Source organism: Prionailurus viverrinus, chromosome E3 (genome assembly GCF_022837055.1).
Source record: "Prionailurus viverrinus isolate Anna chromosome E3, UM_Priviv_1.0, whole genome shotgun sequence".
Classification (NCBI taxonomy): Eukaryota; Metazoa; Chordata; class Mammalia; order Carnivora; family Felidae; genus Prionailurus; species Prionailurus viverrinus.
Window position 1 is genome coordinate 17972263 of NC_062576.1, and position 6148 is coordinate 17978410.

The 6148-nt window shown below is 47.4% G+C and overlaps 1 long non-coding RNA gene across 1 annotated transcript; it reads left to right on the plus strand.

Moving 5' to 3' along the window:
• Positions 1 to 2770, plus strand: LOC125154123 (uncharacterized). The gene is made up of 4 exons (XR_007147680.1): positions 1 to 65; positions 1093 to 1439; positions 2254 to 2428; positions 2658 to 2770. It is a non-coding gene; the product is annotated as an uncharacterized LOC125154123 (long non-coding RNA).
• The last annotated feature ends 3378 nt before the right edge of the window (positions 2771 to 6148 follow it).

The following is a 6148-nucleotide window of genomic DNA, read 5'->3' on the forward strand; positions in this document are numbered from 1 at the left end:
GAGAGGTGGAGGCCTAGGATCCAGAGGGTGAGACCCCAGCAGCTGTCATCAGAGACGGGGGAAAGGTAACGGGTACTTCACTCAAACCCAGTATTGGCACCTCTTAGACGCTCGTCCCCTAACTCGAATCCATAGCACACACTGCCTCCTCCAAAGCCCCATCGCGTATCCCTAAACCTCCTCTCCCGAAGGTTCCAATCTCACTGCAAAATGGCTCATAGAACAGCTAAATAGCACTACTTAATCACACTGGAAAACCCCAGTCTAGTACAGAATAGTGCTTGAGTTGTCAGGGCAGCGAAAGGAAAGGAGAAACACATACCTAATTAGATTTTTCTTGTGCAATAAAATGAAGATAAATGTTCCTTTTAGGTATTAATATGTGGACCACAATGCAAGGATAATGTCATTCATCAGAGATTCTAAAATAAAACATGTTGGGGTGCTTGGGTGGCTCAGTCGGTTAAGTGTGGGACTTTGGCTTAGGTCATGATCTCCTGGTTCAGAGTTCCAGCCTCGAGTTCAGCTGTGTGCTGAGAGCTCAGAGCCTGAAGTCTGCTTCAGATTCTGCATCTCCCTCTCTCTCTGCCCCTCTCTCACTCATGTTCTGTCTCTCTCAAAAATAAACATTAAACAAACATGTTTTCTCTGCCGTCACGTCATAATAAATGCTCATTCCCAGGTCTTCCTGTGGAACCTGGAGTACAGTCCAAGTGTAGACTTTTTGATGACATCCCCTTACTGGGGATGGCCCAAGGGAGGTCATTTAGTGGCTGTTTTGCAAAGGGGTCATAAATAGGTTCAGGGTTGTAAGCTCCACAAAGGCTGAGACCATCACCACCCTCAATGCCTGACAGAGTAGGGGTTCACCTCTGTTTATCTCCAGTTTTCAGAGCTTTCATGTGTTAACACCATCCAGATGATGAAATTTGCTTTTACTCCAGGCTAGCTTTCTGGGTTTGATGAGGTCCCAGTCTCAAAGAGCCCCAGTCCAGCAGACTGCCATATATTCAGACATTCATGCTGCTTCCCAGGTCAGGCCACCATATGGAATATGCTAAGTTTGAAGTTTTATCTTTTATCCTGTCTCAGGATCCGGGGATGACAATGAGGAAAAAGAACTGAACAAGAGTCCAAAACAGAGAGATGGCGTATGAGGAAGTGTCTCTCGAGGAGTGGTTACCATCCAGCAGGCCACCTGGCCCCAGTCACAAAGCCACCTGCGCAGAGCTCTACTGGACTCTGGGCAGAGCCCGATCTAGCCTTGGTTCAAGGACATTACAACCCACAAATTACCCTACTCTTGCCCAAACTGTGGCCACAACTTCAGCTACCCCTCCCTCCTGGCCAACCTGGGGAGTGGCCCTTCCGGTGTGACCAATGCCAGGCTCGTCTCTCCCAGTGCAAGCATCTGTTCCAGCATCAGCTCTTCCACACAGGTGAAAAGCCCCACTCTTGCCCTGACTGTGGGCAACGTTTCCACCAGAGGGGTTCCCTGGCCATCCACAGGCAGGCTCACACCTAGGAGAAGGCCCCCCCCCCCCCAGACTGCAAAAGTTGCTTCACTTACCCCTACCTGTTAGCCATCCACCAGGGCAAGCACAGGGGGGAGAAGCCCCGACAGCTGTCCCAGCTGCAGCCTCTGTTTTGCCTACACCTCCCTGCTGGCTGGCCATCCTCAGGTGCACACATACAGGCGCACACACTGTGTGGACTGTGGCCTCCGCTTTACCTATACCTTTCTCCTCCTCAGTCACCGGCACATTCACTCTGATAGCCCACCCTTCTTCTGCCCACAATGTGGGAAAGGCTTTAAGCGCAGGTATGCCTTGGAAGCCTATCAGTGGATCCATCACTCTGGTGAGAGCCTGAGGGAGCAGTGGCCTGTGTTAGGGCTTTCAGAGCCGATCCCTGTTTTGGGAGGCCTCCAGTTCATTTCCAGTACTTTCCAGGTATATTCCAAGAAAGTGGGTGATGGAGCTCACAAATGATGATTAGAGTTTTCTTTGGAAGGGAAAAGGCCAAGTTTATGCATTTGCGGGATAAGGAGTGGAAAAAAAGGAGGCATTTGAGGAAAACAAAGCTCTGAGTTCAGAGGGCAAGCTGATACCTTGGAAGGAGGCAGGAATCAAAAGCCACTTGAGGGCTGAACCCATTCTCTGAGGCTTCTGCTCCCAAGTCCCATGTGGAGTTTCTTCACTGCCAATCATTTCCCTAACTAGCTTTTTCCCCCTGGGTTGTTCTCTCCCTTAGAGCATTCTGCTTTCTGGACTGTAGCTCTCCTGTTCCTCAGAGATGAGATCCCCTGGACACAAGAGCCTATGGAAGGAGCCTGCACCCTCTCCGAGGACCCTCTGAGATAGAGGGCACACCTTGGGCCCATCCCCAGTGGGGGAAGCTCATCCAAGGATCCTTTTAGCCAGTGCAGGTGAGACACTTGGCAAGGAGACACATGCAGTGTCAAGCCACTGTTGGCACTCTTTGGTCATAAGGGCCTAAAGGTGACGACAGGGAGAACAGTGGCTTCAGCTGGGAAGCTGCCGTGCCCTGTGCTCACTCTGTACATAGCGCACAAAGTATCAGGCTTAGCTGAAAGGTTTTTTTCCCCTCTTTTATGAATTAGTGATTACGATGTTGTGTTTTTTTTTTTTCTTCAGATATTCGCATGTTGTCTGGATTTTACACCTTCTGAATAAAGATGTGTTCTTGGACCACAGCAGGCGGAAACAAAATGCTGGGACTTTTGTTTAAAAGAAAGAGTAAATTACCGGTGATAAGGGTTGAAATCAAGGCCTAGTATCTCCAGTCTAATTTTTACTGTAACGTTTGTATGTGTCAACAGTTAAAAGGGGTCTTTGTGACCCACTTAGATCCGCTAGCCCTATTTTCAATTAGGAAACTCTTGAAGGAATAAGCAAGGAAGTGGATGGGACTAAGCATGTCTGCATGCCAGGCATGCCAGGGGATTCAAATAGCTCTTTGAACAAAAGACTGCTCTCAAAACCCCTGGGTTCCAAAAAGGATTATTTTCTAAAATGTTTATGTATTTTGAGAGAGACAGAGAGAGAGAGAGAGAGAGAGAAAGCATGTGCAGGGGAGGGGCGGGGGTGGGATGGGGAGAGAATCCAAAGCAGGCTCCATGCTCAGCAGGGAGCCTGACACGGGCTCGACCCATGACTAACAATATCACAACCTGAGCCGACATCAAGAGTTGGATGCTTAACCGACGCTTAACCACCCAGGAGCCCCCCCCTCCCCAAATGATTGTAACTGGGTGTTATTTTACCTCACCACATAGCCTCTCCTGAATTGGTAGACCTGGATTCCAGGTTGGGCTCAGTCCCAACTAGCTATGGGGCCTTAAGCATGTCATTCAACCTTTCTAAGCCTCAGTTGTCTCACTTGTCAACCTCACAGGGTTGTTGGAGATAAAACGTGAAAGCACCTAGCATGTCTTCATAGTCTGAAGTGACTGAGTGCCCTCGTGTCACTGTATGACATTTTTTCAAACATTCAAAAGAGTTGTAAGAATTTTATGGTAAACACTCGCGCCCATCATTTAGATCCCACAATTAATCCAGATTCTACAATTACGCTTTATCACATGTCGATCCATCTCTCTAGCCCCTGTCCGTTCATTTATGTGTCATATTTTATTTCACAGTAAGTTGCAGACCTCATTACCCATCATTCCTCAGCTCTTCAACATAAGGCTGAGCTGTACGCAAAAAACTTCGGCATTCTGTTATAACTAAAGCTATCTCCTGCATGTTTTATGAATTCTCATAGTCCTATGTGATCGAGATTCTGGAACAACATGTTAGTGGGCAATCAAAACATTTTGAAAGCGAGAGCATCTTTGTATTTTTATGTGTGGCAGGAAAAACAACATGACCTCAGCCACTTATGATGGAGCACAGTTTTAGTCTTGAAGGTGTGTTAACGATTAGTTAACACCCAAGTTTATTGTTTAGCTCTATCTCCTTCTTAAGTTTTCTCTATCCCTCGTGCAAAAAGAAGTGGTTTATAACATTGTACGTGAGTACACAAAAGTATTTTTTGGTCCAGGTGAAATCCTTTGTAGTTTCTCTTTAGGTAAAGTTGATTCTCTGCTTGGAAGGAGACTCCTATCTGGAGGCACATTTTTCCTTACTCTATTTCTACACTATTCATCATTGTGAGTGCAGTGAGGCCCCTCCAGGACTCAAGGTTTGTTTTTTTTGTTTTTTTTTTTTAATGTTTATTTTTGAGGAAGAGAGAGAGAGAGACAGAGTGAGCAGGGGAGGGGCAGAGAGAGAGGGAGGCACAGAATCCGAAGCAGGATCCAGCACAGAGCCTGATACGGGGCTGGAACTCACGAGCCATGAGATCACGACCTGAGCCGAAGTCGACGCTTAACCGACTGAGCCATCCAGGTGCCCCTCAAGTTTATTTAAAAAAAAATTTTTTTTTCAACGTTTATTTATTTTTGGGACAGAGAGAGACAGAACATGAACAGGGGAGGGGCAGAGAGAGAGGGAGACACAGAATCGGAAACAGGCTCCAGGCTCCGAGCCATCAGCCCAGAGCCCGACGCGGGGCTCGAACTCACGGACCGAGAGATCGTGACCTGGCTGAAGTCGGACACTTAACCGACTGCGCCACCCAGGCGCCCCTCAAGTTTATTTTTTAAATTAAAAAAAAAAATTCTTGGGGCGCCTGGGTGGCTCAGTCGGTTACACGTCTGACTCCGGCTCAGGTCGAGATCTCGCGGTCCCTGAGTTCGAGCCCCACGTCGGGCTCCGTGCCCATTGCTCGGAGCCTGTTTCGGATTCTGTGCCTACCGCTCTCTCTGACCCTCTCCCGTCCGCTGTCTGTGCCAAAAAAATAAATAAAGATTTAAAAAATTTAAAAAAAAATTTTTTTAAATGTTTATTTTTAAGAGAGAGAGAGAAACAGAGCATGAGTGGGGGAGGGGCAGAGAGCGAGAGGAAGACCTAGAATCTGAAGCAGGCTCCAGGCTCTGAGCTGTCAGCACAGAGCCGGACATGGGGCTCAAACTCGTGAACTGTGAGATTGTGACCTGAGCCAACGTTGGACACTTAACTGACTGAGCCACCTAGGCGCCCCTCCGGGACTCAAGTTTAAAAAAATTATAAAATAAGCAAGTAACTGTTGAGGTGATATCAGTGGAAGGCACACCAAAAGCCAGAAGTATTCCAGTGAAAACCAGCAAAGGTAGGGCAAGAAAATACAAACACGGAAAAAGGCACTAGCTTGGACAGCAATGAATAATTTGTGAACACAAGGGCGGGGGGCGGGGACAGCAGGTGCTAGCGCAGGCAGGACAGCCAAGCAAGGAGTGGTTCTCAGACCAGACAGTGGGCTGCTGTCAACAGAGAGGAGGGTTTTGTTAATCCAAGGACCAAATGGCACCTGCCTGATTGCAGGAATATTCCCAATGGGATAAAGCTATCTAGTATCTGTAGTCCAATGCCACAAACCATTAAGCTGATCCATCTCGGCTGAAAAACTAGGAGGATTTTGAATCTAGGAGGCAGAGGATACAATCCAGGACAGTGGGGAAGTAAGACCCTGGACGACAGCTAAGGCCCAGTCCAGTTTGAGGGCTCAAGGAGGGAGGAGGGAGGTTTCCTGGGGGGTGGGGGTGGGGGGGAATTTGAGGTTTGATGCTATCCCTGGTAGTTCAGAACAACTTAAAGAAGCAGAAAGGGCAGATGATGCAAGGAGAAAGGAAATATAATTAGAAAGTTTTTGAAAGCGGGTGCCTGGGTGGCTCAGTTGGTTTAAGTGCCTGACTTCGGCTCAGGTCATGATCTCACAGCTCGTGGGCTTGAGCCCTGCATTGGGCCCTGTGCTGATAGCTCGGAGCTGGAGCCTGCTTTGGATTCTGTGTCTCCCTCTCTCTGCCCCTGCCCCGCTATTCTCCGTCTCTCTCAAAAATAAATAAACATTAAAAAAAATTGAAAAAAAAACGTTTTTAAAAGCAAACAATGACAATGGCAATATTACAATATGTAAATGTACCAAATCAACGTTATACACCTTACATTTACACAGTGCTATATGTCAAATACATTTTAATTTAAAAAAAAGCAAACACTGACCAGAAGAGAAACATAATCACAGCATGTATAGGAAACTTCAC